This window comes from Dermacentor variabilis, chromosome 10 (genome assembly GCF_050947875.1).
Source record: "Dermacentor variabilis isolate Ectoservices chromosome 10, ASM5094787v1, whole genome shotgun sequence".
In the NCBI taxonomy this organism is placed as follows: Eukaryota; Metazoa; Arthropoda; class Arachnida; order Ixodida; family Ixodidae; genus Dermacentor; species Dermacentor variabilis.
This window is the reverse complement of record NC_134577.1, coordinates 27,276,148-27,294,861: the sequence shown is the minus strand read 5'-3', so window position 1 is coordinate 27,294,861 and position 18,714 is coordinate 27,276,148. Positions and strand designations below refer to the sequence as shown.

Below are 18,714 nucleotides of genomic sequence, written 5' to 3'. Positions count from 1 at the left end.
TCTTATGAATTAGGATTATGTTAGCGTTCTTCCAAGATTCTGGTACGCTCGAGTTCATGAGGCATTGCGTATACAGGGTGGCCAGTTTTTCTAGAACAATCTGTCCGCCATCCTTCAACAAATCTGCTGTTACCTGATCCTCCCCAGCTGCCTTCCCCCTTTGCATATCTCCCAAGGCTTTCTTTACTTCTTCCGGCGTTACCTTTGGGAATTGGAATTCCTCTATACTATTTTCTCTTCCATTATCGTCGTGGGTGCCACTGGTACTGTATAGGTTATAGTAACACGTCTATATTGAAAGGCATTTTGCGCCATCGGAAGACAACTTTCGAGAGAGAGAGAGAGAGAGGGGGAGAGAGAGATGCAAATGATAAAAAGGCAGGGAGTTTAAACAGACTTAAAACCTCCGGTTTGCTACCCTGCACTAGGGGAAGGGAAAGGGGCAGTAAAGACGGAAAGAAGAGCGTGACAAAAATAAAAGCGTGAGAAAAAAATATGAGAAGGGATGAAATGGGGTCGTTATAGTATTTCTAATAGGCCACTGTCACCTAGAAAATTCAACAAAGCCTTTACCGACTTTCGCTGCGACGACAGTTCACGTCGGCATTCCAAAACTGACTGTTATGAAGGTGGCCTGTCGTCAAGGCGTGCCAATGCGGTCGCTAGTGACAGCCGGTGCGCGCAATTGCCGGCAGCAACTGCAAGGCTAATCCCACCAGTAGCCTACAACCACTCAACTCAACTCAACTCAACGACAGTGGGAAAGCACGTGTTCGGTAGTCTCCTCGCCGCCGCAGTGTCTGCAAGCCGCGCTGTCGTCCATATCGACTCGGAAGGCGAATGATCTTGTGTAGGCGACACCAAGCCACAGTCGGCAAAATACTGCTGTTTCGAGTCGAGAGAGTCCAGATGGAGGTCGAAGTCGAAGGGATGGGTCCAGTAGGTGTAGACGTGTATGCTTTAAACTTGGTGTGTTCGATAAAGTTTTGGTGGCTTCATTTGCAAGCACACGAATTTTCGTTGCAGCGTCTATTCTTGAGAATGGAATTGAGTCTTGACAACTTTCAAACTGCCTACTGTGCCTATAGGGATGTCGTAGAGATTTTGCGAACACCAGTGTAATCGCTTCGATCTTGCTGCCGCAGCTAGTCAAGAAAAAAGAAAAGAAACAGTACTGAGTTCATCATTGCACATCATTCTATTCGATAGGGTACAAACAATTGGAGCGGATCCGTAGCGAAATGCTTGTAGGGGGACCATTTTCTAAATGCATTTGAAGAACTGTTCTTACAGTATTACAGCGAATACGCAAATGGCACTTAAGTCCGACGAGACACATAAACATGTGGCAGCATATCAACAGAAAAGAAGAAAAGGAACGGAAAGAAGGAGAAAAGAAGGCATGCATTGGAGATGTCGTGACGTCTTGAAGACAAATATGTCAGTGTCAGGCTTTTGAATGGATAAGAATGATAGTATTGCAACATAACACGCCTGACAGTAAGCGGAAGCCTACAAGGTCAAAATAAAATAAACAGGAATTGGCTAAATCAAAGCATAGAGAAAGAAATTCAACAAGAGGGGACACTCTTGAAAAACTGGCAACAGGAAACACGTCACGCCTAGTTTCAACTCCATCCGTTAGTTGACGCGAGTATCAGAAAAAAAGAATCTGAAATAAACTTACAGACAACGTTTTAGTATTTTTATTCTTTCCCACTAAAAGTGAAAAAGTTTGTGTGTAAATGAACTTATACTTTGCGACTTATTTCTGTTGCGTTGCCTAGCAACAAGCTAGCGGCACGCCTGACGCGCGTGCATACGTCATGCGCCAGACAAGCCGCAGGAGTGAGCGAGGCCGGCTGCGCATATGAAGCTCGCGTGCTCGGCGACCCGTCTCTTTTGGATGTAGCCCATTTTTTGGGCTCGCGGTGTTCTCTTGTGTTCCATCTGCATTCCGACACGGCACCGCTGCACTAGTGGACTACAGCAAGGTTAGGAATTTTGTTCGACAGTCTGCGACGCACTTCAAGCACATTTAGGCTTACTGCACAAAACTGAACCTATATAGTGACGCAGTTATCGAAAAACAGCTCCGCCGTCCAAGCCTAGTTAATTTGAGTTAATTACTCGTACTGGGGGATGTTTGCGACGCTTTCTGTGAGCCCAAGCATAATTATAACTTATTTCGGTAGTTTCTGGGCACGCTCGCCGCACCTGGCTTTGTGACGAAAAGCACCTTGGCCGTGTGACGCAGTTTCGCGTGTACTGAATCTGACCGGGACAAGTTTTGGCGCTTTTTCTGACCCCAGACATTATTATAACTAATTTCGCTACATTTTGGGGTACTTTTCAAGCACAGTGGCCGCGCTCGGCGTAGTGGCGCAGTTAGCGAAAAGCAGCTCGTCTGCGTGCCGCAGTTAGTTTCGCGGGTACTGAATCTTCTCTGACCCGAAAAAGTATTGTAATTCATTTGGTAACTTTTTGGGATATCTTGAGGCATGCTCGCCGCGCCTGGGGTTGTGAAGCTGATAGCAAAAAAGCAAGCCGGCCATAGTTAGTTTTGCGTGTACTGAATTTTAGTGGAACAAGTTTGTGGCGCATTTTACATCCCTGCAACCTTATTTCAGTACTCACGCTTGTCGAAAACGCGACGAGCGATTGCCGAAAGTGATAACACGGGAGTGTTGCTTGCGCCGGCAGGACGCGTAAAAGATAACACGGAGGAGCTCAAGAACATGACATTTATATATTCTGAGCGACTTGCTTTGCACCCACGAATCTGTCTCGATTGCGTCTAGAAGGCATTCTGCGAGCGTGTTGTAGCCACCTCTGTGTACTTGGCGTACCATCGCGTCGACTGAGGCCAAGTTGTTTTGGAAGCGCGCAGTCACCCGTGTATTTGGGATCTTAAAGTGCAGGAAATAATGCCCGGGAAGGGAGGGATGCTTGAAAATCGTGTTTTCTTCAGATTTTATGGCATTGTTTCGGAGGAGTGTTTGCTGCGAAATGTACGTAAATGTGAATTTATCTGTAATGCCGCTCATTCACCACTTTCGCACGTTTCGCCTCTACACGCACTACTCATGTTAGGTCAATATACCAAAATGACACATGCTTGTAATTTACTTTCTTTCCGCTGATGGCATACGGTGGAGCTTCGTACGGCAACGTCTGCTGCTTACCTGGTGCCCCAACTTTGGGATAATGCAGAAGCCCGGAACGACCATTTATATAGAGCAAAATAAACATTTCATTTCATTTCAGAAGACCTCTTGCATTTTCTTTATGAAATTGCACCTGACGGATTCGGCGGAGTCTTGCAAAGGTCGTTCGCAATCATTTTTACTAAATAGTGAAACGATTCCACGTCGAGGCCACGCGGGGTGCAGCAGTAGCAAAAAAATGCCGCGCCGACCAGCGGAGCCGGTGCGGCGTCTACCAACTGCCGTTCAAAACGCGCGCCAAAACCGAAACCGGAAGACGTCAATACAATCCGCTTGGTGTGCTACAGTCAAGTCGGCCGCTCGGCTCTATGTGAGTGTCCGCTCTTGTTGAAATTTCTTTCTCTATGATCAAAGCACGACGACCCATCAATTATAACCACTGCACGGGGGTACCGGCCGAACACAGGACGGCGTTCCTCCTATTCAGTTTCGCACCTCGCCGCGGGGCCGTGCAACGTGTGGTCCACGAGGCTATTTGCCACGCAGTCGTGTATTCGCATTCCTAAAAACAACGATCGTGCGCACTCCAAAAAAAGAACAGCCAATAAAGCTTCTGCCTTTCGTTCCGGTGGTGATAACCAGGTAACGCGCACGCTAAGGAATCACACGTAGCAAAGCTTGTTTCCCTCACTCTCTTTTCATCTCAATTTCTTTATCAAACGACATGTTTGACGAGTTGCTGGGGCTATCATCTTCGAAATCAGCGTCTTTATCTCCGTTCCGTTCTGCGCTGTTCAATTTGCTCAATATCTCAGCATTTGGACGGTGCCACCGCCACGGAAGTGGGCGATGCAGCCTGAACTGTTATCGGAGCTTGCTTTCCCTTTGGCCGCCATTTTGCCATAAGTCGGTGCATGCGGTTGCATGCTAGATGGGTTTCGGTGAATAGCTCTAGCCTCAGCCGTCAGACTGGAATTCACGTCGCTTTTTTCGAAGGCACCAAGGGTGACTGAAATAACGCTGGCTGCATATTTATGTCGGATATTCCGGTGGATCTTTGGTTAGAGCCAAGGGTGTACGGACAGCCTGGTAAAGCTACGTTTCCCAGCAGACGAGGTGAGGCCAATTCTTGCAATTGTTTCGAAGTAATTACGCATGAACAACATTTCGCGTAGCAGCTATGCGAAGTGCCCTCCGCTTCTTCTTGGTGTGAAACGCTTTCCTTAATCTTCTCGCGAAGTAGGCTTGTCAACTGTTCGGCAAATACACTGCAGCGACCAGTTCAGTGCAGCACGCGCGACTGAATTTGTTGTTTACTTGCTGAAAAATAACTCGTTCCTTTCGTGCAGTATAATTTCGGCCATTTCAGCGTACTTGAACACTGCTTACGCCGCAGTAGCAAATGACGTAGCGAGCATTCATATCGCGGCTTGCTTTCGCGTTGGCTACCATTTTTCGATACGTTGGTGCCTGTGGTTAAGCTCAAGGTGGCTCACCTGTTTTCGTGATTAACTTTAGCTCTTGCTTTCAGGCCGCAACATTTTAAGAGGTGCCACAAGTTGACTGAAAGAATGCTGGTTGCTCGTGCACTGCATAGCCTCCTCGTGGCTCATGGTTCGAACAATGCAGGGACCGACAGCCCGGCGTAGTGTTGCTTCGCTTCAGACGAGGTGAGCACAATCTTTTCTATTCCTTTGAAAATTACGCTCAATAAAAAGAACGAACTGAATACGTTGGTGCTGATTTATGTTTAAAATTCAGCACGAGAAAGAACATAGACAAAGGAATCTCATACCACGAGCAAGCACTCTTGTCCGCGCACATGCGCAAGTCTTACTAAATATTTGTTTTTTCTTACTGAAATAAACATTTCGTCTTCAGTAAACGCTCGTGGTATGTTACTTTCTCTTGTTCATTAGCGCTAAATTTTCAACGTAACTACGCACAATGAACTTTTTGTGTATCAGCTATGCGATATGTGCCTTCGGCAGAGTTTTGTTGTAAAACTTTTTTATTAGGTCCTGTTCAACTAGTAGGCGAATCAACCTTGAGGAAAACGCACTACAGCTGCCAGTTCAGTGCAGTGGGCTACCTAATTTGATGTTGGTGCGTCGAAGATATAACAGATTCGTTCGTTACTGCGAAACGCGATTCGAAGCCTGTAGAAAGTGCATTTTAGGACTATTGCAGGCAGCTTTACGCTTGTTGATGTTCTGCCTTGTTCTTATTTGCCATGGCACTATCACCGGGAAACATGGCGAATCGGGAATACGCAAAGAATCGAAAAAATTGTCAAACAACAATTATGTGCACATCGAACAAACATTTTGGAATATATTTGAACCGAAACAATGTATTTACTACTATACCAGTAACAGCGATGTGCACGAAGGTTTAATTTCATCTTTTGCAACGTCTAAATCCACGCAGTGTTTATGCTAAACCTTTTCTTCGTTCAAGATTTGTATTTGTGCACTACAACGTTCAGAAGCTCCTTCGAAATACAAACAGCGAAATATGGTGGATGTAGAGTATGAGACGTGTGTGTCGCGATGTCATGAGGATGAAAGCGATGTGTGATGCTTGTCTAGGGAAGAATGCTGATGACAGGCGCACGTACAGAGAAGGATGGCACATTTCTCATCCCAGGTATTCGGGACATATTCGATCCAGTTCTAATCTTGAGAAAGCGTGGTTCGGCAGATTTGCGTAGACGATCACACACGGCCATGTATACCTTCTGCTTTTGCAGCCATGAGCTCTATCTATATTTGAACATTGATGTTATCCTCCTTAACCTGAATACAGCTATGGGACACAATTGCTTTGCTATAGCTGGTTTTATTGTGTACTGGTGTCTTACGAACGCGAAATACTTTTTTACGCATATACCATAATTAGTTACCAATGGCTGCTGCAGTTGGGTCAGCCGGTACCTCCGTGGATTTATTGGTGAGTGTGTGTACGCGGAGGTTGTTTCCACTGCGAGTACCAGCGAACAGGGCCTATTCTAACCACTGTATGCGGACCTTCAAAGTAGTGCGAGTGTGTACTCCTGTTTCAGCTGAAGGAGGTTGCAAACCGGAAGTAACCCACACCTGCATCTCCTACAGAAAAGATGAATGCGCCGTGGTGTGGGGCCTAATACATGCTTGACCATTTCGCGCGAGAGTGCCCAAGGCGCCTCAAGAAAGCCCTTGAATCGGGGCTCCGACCAGCCGTAAAGACCGCTTGTCATATTTTATACAATAGGTTTCCTTCTTCTACTACTACTACTACCTCTTTTGGATATAATGATTAAGTAAATCTCTGTATAAAACCTCAACATATACTTCTGCACATGTGCCACTGTGATGTAAGCTGTACAGTATCGCAAATGCATCTGAGCACGTGTCGAACTTCTCTGTGCATACACCTGTCATCGCTGTTCTTGCATCGACAAGCATCCTAATTCGCCTTTGTCCTCGTCACATCGCTTCAGATGTCTTACACTGTGCGTCTGTCCAATGTACTGTTCGATGTACTGTTCGTTTTTCCTAAACACACATTATATGGGATTACACAATCCACAGGATGAAAATAAAGATAATTGTACACGTCTCTTTGAATCGCTTAGGATTGGTTTCCAGGCATCACGTAAGGTTCTCTTCACACTTACTTCCAACATATGCCTAGGATATGCATAATTTTCTTTTTATGTGGCATGCATCCGTCATTCTGAAGTGTTAACATGGGCCAGCTGGGACATTGCGGGTTGTAGAACAGTGTGATCATGCAGGAAAGAAATTCTACTCCGAACCATCCAGTGAGGTTTTCCACTTTATTACCTTCCGTTAGGCCCATTTCGATCTTCAAAAGTCTGCTGATATGCCACGCAAGCATTCTTTCTCTGGTCTTCGCGTTACTACTGCAGAAACTACGTTATATCCCACCTAATTCTTTACTCCTTGTTCTTATATTTAGCAAAGCCAAGCCATAATAGTCGCGAAAATGAGACAGTCGAACGCGTAGAAGTGTACTAGCTGAATAAAGCACGAGTTCAAATGTGCCTATCACCTTTTGAGGAATTGAAACGTGAAATTTTTATTGCATTTCAGTGGTTTTCAGGATGTACTACATTTATCTTCATGTCATGCAATACGGTACTTTGCTATTACACGAAATTTTGTTACCATCCCGTCCCTTTAAAGATGTTCATGAAAACGTTACCATTTGGGTTCTTTTTAAATCAAATACAGGCATACTGCTGTGCACACATGGACGAATATAAACGAAGCACGCAAACAACCGCAATCTTCTCACAAAATTCAAGAATAATCGACATAGGATCCTATGTCATCCATTCCGATATGCCATAACCCATAACTGCTTAGTCCATGCGCAACTAATGCTGTGCTCAGCACGACAGAACCAAACGGCATGACTTTTTCCTGCAGTTTTCGTCGCCTTTGTTGGTTATTGCCCAAACAGAACACACGGTTCATCTGATTACCTATGCACCTCATAGATCGTCTTCCAGTGAAGGTAACCGTAGAGAAAAATGTCAACAAAGCAAAACGAAGCCAACCCCCTGGAAAAAAAGTCATCACCTTCAGGCTATTTATGTGCTCTCCCAGCAATTTTTAATAGCTCTTGCATTGTACCATCTCTAATTTTATCCCACCACCTAATTCTCTGTCGTCCTAGACTGCACTTCCCTTCCCTTAGCACTTCTTCTGTAACTTTAATACACCTTCCGCTATTTACCTTATCCATTACATGGCATAACCAGCTCCATCTTCTCTTCCTAATGTCAACTGAAATATCGCATATACCTTGTTTGCTCTCTTATACATAACGCTGTTTGCTGTCTCCTAAAGGTATGTGTAACATTTCTCTTTTCAACATTTCTTTGTAATCTCGAAGTCTCTGCACCTTGTGCTAGTACCCGTAAGATGCCATGACTGTACCCATTTTTAGGATAGCGGTGCGCTGCCGAATATGATATTGTAATACGTGCCATATCGGATCTAACAGATTTTATGTTCCCCTCAATTGCTTTCCCTTGATATGGATAACCTTTCTCTACTTTCGCTTGATATGTCATTCGAGAGGCCGACTACGACTTGCAAATTCCGTTCTCTTGCTAGGAAATTCCACATTACTTTACTCTAGTGCACAATAATCTCACACCTCTGTGTCCATTCCTTTGGATCAGTAATGTCATAAGTCATACCTTACCGTTACCACAACTTCCCGTCAAAAAAGGTACGTCACACGCCACAGTGGATACACCAGTGAGAATTTCATCACCAAAAAGCTCGAAGGTTATCACAGGGAATCGATCCTTCTTGCAAAACATCACATGCATAGCAGTCTTAGGTGTTATGGGAGGAAGCTGAAATCCTACATTCGTCAATCACTCGGCAGACATTACCTAGGGAAGACTGTACCTTGTGTTCAGCAAAGGTCGAATGAACATAACCCAAATCAGAGCAGAATGTGAAGGTGGCGTCCAACTTCCAGGCATATGCTTATCGCCAAAAATTCAAGGTAACTGAAAGTTTACACATTCGTAAGAATCAGTTACGGAAAGAAAGATGCTCGAAGTAGAAAAATAAAGAGCTCAGGGTGAGCGTCTTTGTTAAGAGTTAGCATCGCATGACTTCACTTCTCTCATCTGAGAAATCGTGGTATCTTGGAGTGGATGGCCTAGCACATTCTGTACAACCTATATTGCGCTTAATTGCGCCCAGTAGTCTTTTCACGGTGCTGAGACAGTACTTCTCTTGGAGTTTTCCAGAATTATTTATTTATTGGGAATTTGTACTGTTCTTGTGCTTCGATTGCGTTTGCCTGTTTTTGGTTTTGCTGTCTCTCATTTACTGTCCATCAGCACCCTAATGTCTCGCCAGAAAGCACCAAGGGCAGTACTTTTGCGTTATAGTTAGCGTACCTGTATATGGGGCTATGTGGGTCACTAATAATCTTTGAGGTGCGGATGGCCAGTGGAACGAGAGCAACATCTGGGCGATCACATGCGGAGGCGACCACACGGAATCAGTGCGAGTGTTGGGCCTAAAGAGTTTCTGGCTTTGTGCCAAGATCACTATCTGACAATGTGAATAATAGTTCAACGTTTCTTGTCCACATCTCTTTAACTGTGCTTCTCACGTACACCTGTGATGTCTTTTTCTTTTTTTTTTTGTTTTTCGTGAGTGCCGAGAACAAGCGATGGACACATGCTGTTGGTCAAAGGCGCTTTCGTTCGGCATCACCAGGTCAAACACTGGAGGACGCATGGTGGCCTGACTAGCGAATCAGGCCAGCAAGGTGAGCGCACCGAAGACTTGATGAAGACGAGACGTCGTAATTTTTATATTGCCTTTCATTCTGCCAACATAACTGCCTCACAATTTCACGCGCACTGTACTGTACGAGGAAAGGTTAAGTCATTTGATCAGCCATGTAAACTGATTTAAACATTCGCTTACTAAATTAACGAGTACGTTGTCCTGAGCGTACAAAGAATTACGAAAACATCTTACTGTGTTGCCGCGGACGTTCGCTGTTGTCCCTTCTAATTATTGCGGTTAGCATTCGTTGGGAAGTTCACCTAGTTCTAGGTATGTTTGTTTGTTTTTTATACGTATCTAACCTGTTCTACGCAAACTTAGGTAACGAGAAAGTCTGGTCTAATGGTTGGAGCATCGTGCTGTTGTGCTAAGGTAAAGGGGTTCAAAACAAACCTTCGCCCCAACTTGGGTCACTCGCTGTATGATGGTATGCGGTGATCCAATATTAACTTCCACGTCATTCTGGTACACTGTGTATGTGCTGCTCATCAGTGAAGCTCTTTTACACCGCTCAACCATTTAACTGGCAGAAACCTACCAAAAACATCTGCAAAGACGAGAGAAATCTAAATATTAGTCTTCGCCTGTCGAGTTACATGGATTTATGTGCCTTCACAACAGTGGCATTCATATGATGATGGATATTGTTTCTTTGCGCAGGGACCAGAAATGGCGAAAATGGCATTCATAATAATGTCGATCGTGAGCATCAGTAGATGTTTTCATAGCAAAACTTTCATGGCAAACCAAATACCACTTCTTAAACCATACATTGACCTTCAACCAGCTGGTAACAATATTTTTGACCTAGTGTATATCGCTTAGTTTATAGAGAAACTCTTCGATATTTCAGCTGGTGTCTATTTCAGCATTAAAAAGAAATAAAGGAATAAATACTTTCTAGGCCAAGTCATTCTTATCTTTCCAGTTAAAGGGTTAACATCGCATTCGCCGAATCGGCCATTAAGGCCTTCTATAGCAGGGGACTTTGTCGAAGTCAGTATCGCAGCTTTCAAAAATCGTTAGACCTATGCCTGCCTGACTCAGCCCCAGGACGTCATGCCATTTCCAATGCCATGCTAAAAATTTGTTTAGCGTATGTGTGTACGACCGATTCTAGAATTTGACTGTTTGGTTCTCCCGAAGTGCAAAATCGGAAATAAGACCACTTGTTTTATAGAAGATCTCAGACCATGTTCAGGTCTTCCTAAATTCTTCGTTTATAATGTGTTATACCAGGAAGCGTGCCTTCCTTTTCTTCACATGCTATTCCACATGCTTAAGGTTCAAACCTACCTATGAATTTATGCACCTCCTCTACAAGGTACATTATATGTATTTATTATTGAACCAAGTTCATTTTTCAAGAGCACGTCGCCATGTTTGCGTACCTCACAGGTTGTATTTGTGCAGGCACAATTAGCACCTTTAAATGTTCGCCTTAAAGAAGTCATACCGTTTAATGATTCTACGTTGTCACTCAATGCCATCTTGCGTGACTATTTGACCCATTTCCCAATAAATGTAATAGCGACTGGTGCTAGTTCGTGTGTAGAAAAGGCAGGCGTGGAGAATCTACTCACCATCCCTCGATCGGTCCTTTTCACTTCGCCTACCGGATAGGACATCAAATTTTCAGGCCGAAATTCTGGCAATAGTTCTTGCTTTACTTAAGTTACCCCGTCATGTTACAAAAGCTGTTATCGTCACAGGTTCTCGTTCTGTATGCAGCGCGCTTAACGCGTCTACAAATTCGACGGCTTTCAACATGTTTTATACATTAATTCCGCTCCACTTAAGTATAGTTCATTTAGTGTACCAGGTCACCTAGACATTCATTTTAATGAAATAACTGATTCTTTAGCACGAGTTTCTTTAAGCGTTCCGGTCGTATCTTCGTTGCCGGCAACTGCACATATCACTGCAGCCAGATTTACGCATCTTTTTTTTTAATGAAGACAAAAAACTCCTCGCATTAGTAAAAGCTAACGACTTTATGCATCCAAATTATTCTGGGAGCGGACAGTGGTGTCCTAACCAGCAATTCAAAGTATCACTTATAAGGCTGCGTTGCCATATTCCACCACGTAATTTTACTTGCACAAATGTGGTCTCGTGGTAACCCCTCTATGCTTCTTCTGCAATGAGCCGGAATTCATTCGATCAATTTGTATTATCGTATCGGCGGTTTTCTACTCACCGAAAACGATGTTTAGAAATACCACTTCGATGTCTCGGACTGTCTTTAGGCACTACTGTTCTACGCTCACTTAGAGCAACGGTATTAGGATACCGCCACAAGAACGTTTGCCGAGCCATTTATAGTTTCCTCTGTGACACCAGAAGATTGCTTATTAGTATGTCGCTTTTCACGTGAGTGATCTATTTCTCCTTGAATAATTTCTGAATTTAGAAATTTCAGAGTAAAACACAAATTTCCACTTCAACTATTATTCTTCAAAATGGTTCTTGCTCATTCATGCTTCTAGCTTTTGCTATCTAATATTCCTATAAGCAACGCTGACTACGTTATTACACACTACTTCATTTCATTTGTTATCGGTTTACTTCTCATCGTTGGTTATTCGTTTACTTTCGTTTTTTAATATCTATTTATTTAATAACTAATCTACTTCATTTATCAATCATATTACCACCCGGTTCGAAGACTGTCCCCCACAGTAGGTATCAGGTGATGTGCCGTTACCCGCCATGGTGGCGTGGTCGCTTTGGCGTTTCGCTACTAAGCCCAAAGGCGCGGGGTGAAATCGCGGTTGCGGATTTGGATGGGGCGTAATGCAAGAACGCCCGTGTAGCGTGCCCTGGGTGCACGTCAACAGAACCTGGTGGTAAAACTTATTTCAGAGTCCTCTACTGTAGTAGGTCTTATAATCTAATCGTGGTTTCGGCACGTAAAAGCTCAATTTCTTTCTCATTGGGCACGTACTGCCATTCGCCTGACGAAATCTTCGGTAAATGTTCTAGAGGCCCGGTGTCTTGCTGCCTGACGTAGGGAACTGGTGGCCCGGCCTTCTAGCGCGATGGTGCCTCGCAGCCGCTACTGCATATCCTGCGACCTGGTACCTCAGTGCCGGCCCTGATAACCTGGTGTCCGGCTGTTCTACCTGCGTGGTGTGTTGCTGCGCGCCTCGTAGACCTGGCGGCAAGCTGTTCCTGTGGCCTCCGCGGCCGCTGATCAGAACATCGCGCATGCGTTAAGGGATCACAGGTGGCAAAATATTTCTTTTTCTGTAATAATTTTTTATCGAAATACAAGTAGGGCTAGTTGCTAACATACGTAAAATCAGCGTTGGTGTTAGGTTCACTCGTTTCGCATTATTCGGTTTCGTCAATTTCTTTGCATTTAAACAGTCTTCGCTGCAATAACATGCAATGTAGCCTCATTTCATATCGCGGGTTGCTTTCGCGATGGCGGTCACTTATTCATTGTGGGTGCATGTAGCTGTGGGAAAGAGTGCTCGCCTACTTTCGTGAATCGCTATAGCATTTACCATCCGAACGCAACCCACGCCGCTTTTTAAAGACACCACGACATGGCTGGATCAATGCTGGCTGCTCGTTTATTTAATACACCACCATGGTGTTTGGTTCGCACAACGCAGGGATGGACAGCTGGGTATATTCTGCTTACTATCAGATGAAGGAGCACAATCATTGCGAGTGTTCTGAAATAATTACGCTCAGTAAATAATTCGTCCCTGACTGATAACTTTTAATTTTTTCACTTTTCGCTTTTTTGCCATGAAATTTTTAAATAATCCTAAACAGCTCTAACTCTGTCAGCTTTTTAATGAAATATTGATCAACAACTACTGAACGGCAGTCTACTGAACGGCAGTCTACTGAACGGCAGTCTACTGAACGGCAGTCTACTGAACGGCAGTCTACTGAACGGCAGTCTACTGAACGGCAGTCTACTGAACGGCAGTCTACTGAACGCCAGACTACTGAACGGCAGACTGCTGAGACTACTGACTACTGAGACTACTGAGACTACTGAGACTACGGACTACGGAGACTACGGACTACGGAGACTACTGAGACTACGGAGACTACTGAGACTACGGAGACTACGGAGACTACTGAGACTACTGAGACTACTGAGACTACGGAGACTACTTAGACTACTGAGACTACTTAGACTACTGAGACTACTGAGCGTCAGACTACTGAGCGTCAGACTACTGAGCGTCAGACTACTGAGCGTCAGACTACTGAGCGTCAGACTACTGAGCGTCAGACTACTGAGCGTCAGACTACTGAGCGTCAGACTACTGAGCGTCAGACTACTGAGCGTCAGACTACTGAGCGTCAGACTACTGAGCGTCAGACTACTGAGCGTCAGACTACTGAGCGTCAGACTACTGAGCGTCAGACTACTGAGCGTCAGACTACTGAGCGTCAGACTACTGAGCGTCAGACTACTGAGCGTCAGACTACTGAGCGTCAGACTACTGAGCGTCAGACTACTGAGCGTCAGACTACTGAGCGTCAGACTACTGAGCGTCAGACTACTGAGCGTCAGACTACTGAGCGTCAGACTACTGAGCGTCAGACTACTGAGCGTCAGACTACTGAGCGTCAGACTACTGAGCGTCAGACTACTGAGCGTCAGACTACTGAGCGTCAGACTACTGAGCGTCAGACTACTGAGCGTCAGACTACTGAGCGTCAGACTACTGAGCGTCAGACTACTGAGCGTCAGACTACTGAGCGTCAGACTACTGAGCGTCAGACTACTGAGCGTCAGACTACTGAGCGTCAGACTACTGAGCGTCAGACTACTGAGCGTCAGACTACTGAGCGTCAGACTACTGAGCGTCAGACTACGGATCGACATAGACCTCGTAGAACATCAAAGATCGCCGGAGATCGTCATACTGCAGGGTGTCCCAAAAACCAAGTATTTGACTGAAATATTCTGTTTTTCAGCAGGGTCTGGAAGTAGGACACATTTGTAATCAGACGTATTCAGGACATATTCTAGACATTTCTAATTTTGAGAAAGCTTTTCGGCAGCATCGCGTAGACTTTCACCGAGGGCCATCTACCCTTTGCTGAGTATCTCAACAGAAATTGCATCTATGAGAAATGTTTTCGGCGTTCGTCAATGCACGGAGTTAAATAAAACAATAGCGTTTCGATTGTCCATGCTGCATTATAAGCGACGTCAGTATATCGTATCACGTTCTGTTTTTCCCCATTCTTTGTTCTCTATTTTTGTGGACGAACCTTGAAAGTTGGCTTTGTAAGGTGGGCACCGGGGCGCTCCGCAGCCAGCTGAGGTACTACCTCTAACGGTAGTACCTTGACCCGAGATTAAATGCCCGCAAGGGCATCCCCGCTAAGGGGATATTGGTGAGAAGTTCGCCTGCATGGTCCCAGCACCCTCGCCTCGGCTGTGCGCGGTTTACCTTGTCTGGGGAAAGGGCAATCCTGTTGGCTGAGCAGACGACGAGCGTTTGGACCTTCAAGGCCCCTCGAATGAAGCAACGCTCTTTGTAACCCGCTTCCCAATAGACGGTACCCCGAGATTGACCCGCCCGGGGGAAATCAGCCGCTGCCATTTCCTGACCACCTCTCCACACTTCTATCTCTATTTCCTTTCTTCTATCTGTCCTGTCGTCTCATTGCTTCTTTCTTTCCACTTTTTTGGACAGCGAGGGTTAACCTTGTGCGTATTGGTCAACCGTGGCCATTATGCATAATTATAGTGGCCCCGTACGGTTAATGCATTCGAACCCTTCCCTCGTTGGCCATCGGGGTGCGTGACCAGCTCGGCTACCGAATAACAAATAAAATCTTATGGCTGCCAAGAACCCTTTCTTTGGCCCATGAGAAGGGGTCGGACCAAAGTTAAACAAGTACTATCCCAAAAATCAGCGTGAAATTTTTCGAGGTTTTTCGTTGAGCACTCCATGACCGACGAACTACTGGCTGACCTATCTGCCTTGTTCAACCTAAAGAACGTCCAAAACAATGTGGGAAAATTTTATAAGCGATGAAACTGAAAAAGTGAGACTTTCTAGCAGAAATCTAAATGCCAAGGCACCAAACTGCTATCTTTGAAAAAGCTTTGCAAAATGGATGTGGCGATGACACACCCTTAATTACACGAAGGGTGTCGTTTCCGAGCAGGAACTTTTGCAAAGTACAGATGTACAAATCGAAGAGGAAGTCGCTGAAGGAGGAGCAGTCGCCGCCCGACGGATCACAATGGGAAAAAATACATTCCAGTTTTTCGGACGCTAAGTCCACAACTTCCAACGTTTCCATGTAGTTCATTCGGAAAAACCCGACACACCAGTGCGCACCCTTTCACCTTTCCTTGTATCAAAGACTTTGATGTTTTTGGTCCTGGTTATAAAGCGACGGGGATGGCAAGCGGTGATCTTCTCCTCGAGCTCCGTGATAAGAAGCAATACGAGAAACTGCCGAAACTAGTGTCATTTGGGGAGACCCAACTAACAGTAACCCCGCACCGTACTATGAACACCACCGGTGGTGTTGTCGGATGATGACTTCCTGGAGCTCACTGAGGCTGAACTCTTGGAGGGCTTCAGTGAACAAAATGTTATCAATGTCAAAAGAATTAAGATGAGGCGAGATGGCAAAGAAATTCAAACCAAGCACTTGATCATCACCTCCGGTTCACGTGTCCTGCCCGAGTCAATCGAGGCAGGGTACATCAAGCTCCGTGTTAGGCCATACGTGCCCGATCCCCTCAGATGTTTCAAATGACAACGTTTCGGCCACAGTTCGCAGAGCTGCCGAGGCCGCCAAACTTGTGCGAAATGCATTGCCCATGAACACACCTCCGAATCATGCGAGAACACACTCCACTGTGTAAATTGTGGAGGGGAGCACGCCGCGTACTCACAGTCGTGCCCATCCTGGAAAGAAGAAAAGGAAACTGACCGTTAAAGTAAAGGAGAACATAAGTTTCAAGGCGGCACGCCGGCGGGTTTCATACCAACCCAAGTACACATTTGCCGATGTGACGCGTCAGGGCGCAGCGACACAACGGCTTCCGGCGGCTGTCCGACCCACAAGCGGTGAGTCGGCAGTTATGCCATCTGCCCCCGCGGTGGTTGCAGCTAGCGCTGCTCTGCCAACCCAGAAGGGACCATCCACCTCCGGGCAAGTGGGCTCAAAGGCCTCGTTCAACATGCCGAGTCCTTCACGTCAAACAAAGCGCAAGAGGCGATGGACACAACCACCAGCAAGACGGCGCCACCAGCGCCTAAGGAGCGGCGAGGCTCTGCCGATCGCTCAAAAAAAGACAAAACTCCCGTCACGGCGCCTGCAAAGGGCCCGTGAGCTAATCCTCGTCTCTTAAACACACAGCACTAAACACAAGTAACATAATTGACACACAAATACTACAATAGAATGTTACAGGATTCCTCCATAACCTTCACGATATTAGAGAACTCCTACACAAACATAATCCAAAGTTGCTGTGTGTTAAGTAGACGCATATAAAACGCACACAAACTTTCTTCGCCAGTACACCAACTTCCGCAAGGACCGTGATGAGGCTAACACCTCGGGCGGCGGTGTAGCAATCCTCGGAGACAAGTCTGTAGCTTGTCGCCACGTAGCCTTACAGACACCCCTCGAGGCAGTGTCAATAAGAGGGGTTCTTTTCAATAAGTTGGTAACTGTCTACAATATATATATCCCCAAGCTATCACCTCCAAAAAGCCATTTGTATAGCCTAAAAAAAGCTCCTAGAACCCTACATACTTCTGGGCGATTTTAACGCCCACAGCACGTTGTGGGGAGACGTGCATTGAAAACTTTATTCTGACCTCTGTTGCCTGCCTGTTTAATAAGAAGGAACCAACATATTACAGCATTCAACACAATTCATATTCATCCATAGACCTAGCAATAGGTTCCGCTTCCCTTCTCCCTCATCTGGAATGGAATGTGATGAATAATCCATTTGGAAGTGACCACTTCCCTATAACTTTAAACTTCATAACGCAGCATGAAAACCCTCCTCGTGTTCCCATTTGGAAATTAGCATCGGCTGACTGGGAGCATTTTAAAGACACTACTCATTTATCACCCGATATTTAAACAATTTTAGTATAGATGATGCTGTCGCATATTTTACCGCTTTTATTTGTGATGCTGCTGAAAGCTTATCCCGCAAACGAATGGTGGTTCATCTAAAAGACGTGTTCCCTGGTGGAATGATGACTGTAGAAATGCACGAGAAAGGCAGAATAAAGCATGGGGAATATTGCTCAGATCGCCGAATACAGAAAATCTAATTGAAGTTCAACACAAAATCGTGGTCCCCGTTTTGAAGCAAGGTAAAGATCCTTCGTCAGCGACAAGCTACCGACCGATAACTCTCACGAGTTGCCTTTGTAAGGTGTTTGAGAAAATGATTAACCGGCGACTCATACATATCCTTTAAATTAACAAAATACTTGATCCCTACCAGTGTGGCTTCAGAGAGGGTCGGTCTTCAAACGACCATCTGGTGCGCATTGAGAGGAAGATTCGTGACGCGTTTGTACACAAACAGTTTTTCTTACCGGTATTCCTCGATATGGAGAAGGCGTACGACACAACCTGGCGATACGGGATCTTGTGAGACTTGTCGGAAATGGGCATCCGTGGCAATATGCTAAACCTGATAGAAAGTTACCTGTCGAATCGTACCTTGCGCGTGAATGTCGGGAATGTATTCTCACGTCCATTTATATAGGAAACAGCTGTACCCCAGGGAGCTGTGCTCAGCTGCACACTCTTCATAGTTAAGATGAACACACTCCGCGCTTCATTACCACCAGCTATATTTTATACTGTCTACGTAGATGACATACAAATAGGTTTTAAATCCTGTAACCTTGCATTGTGCGAAAGACAAGTACAGCACCGATTGAACAAGATATCTAAGTGGGCAGACGAAAATGGGTTTAAAATCAACCCCCACAAAAGTTCGTGTGTCCTCTTCACAAGAAAGACAGGCCTGGTTCCAGACCCGTGCATGGAACTGTGTGGACAAGAAATACCTGTCAACAAAGAACAAAAATTTTTAGGTATAATACATGACTCAAAGCTTACTTTAATCCCACACATAAAATATCTCAAAGCTGAATGTCTAAAAACAATTAACTTACTCAAAACACTATCACACACAACATGGAGTAGCGACAGAAAGTGCATTA

The 18,714-nt window shown here is 45.2% G+C and overlaps 1 long non-coding RNA gene across 1 annotated transcript in view; it reads left to right on the top strand.

Moving 5' to 3' along the window:
- Positions 1 to 1,858: 1,858 nt before the first annotated feature.
- Positions 1,859 to 18,714, top strand: part of LOC142560212 (uncharacterized) — a 101,399-nt gene continuing 84,543 nt past the window's right edge. Inside the window, exons 1-4 of the long non-coding RNA XR_012823319.1 lie at positions 1,859 to 1,994; positions 4,699 to 4,837; positions 9,366 to 9,479; positions 12,488 to 12,731. This is a non-coding gene — a long non-coding RNA (uncharacterized LOC142560212). The remainder of the gene's footprint in view (positions 1,995 to 4,698; positions 4,838 to 9,365; positions 9,480 to 12,487; positions 12,732 to 18,714) is intronic.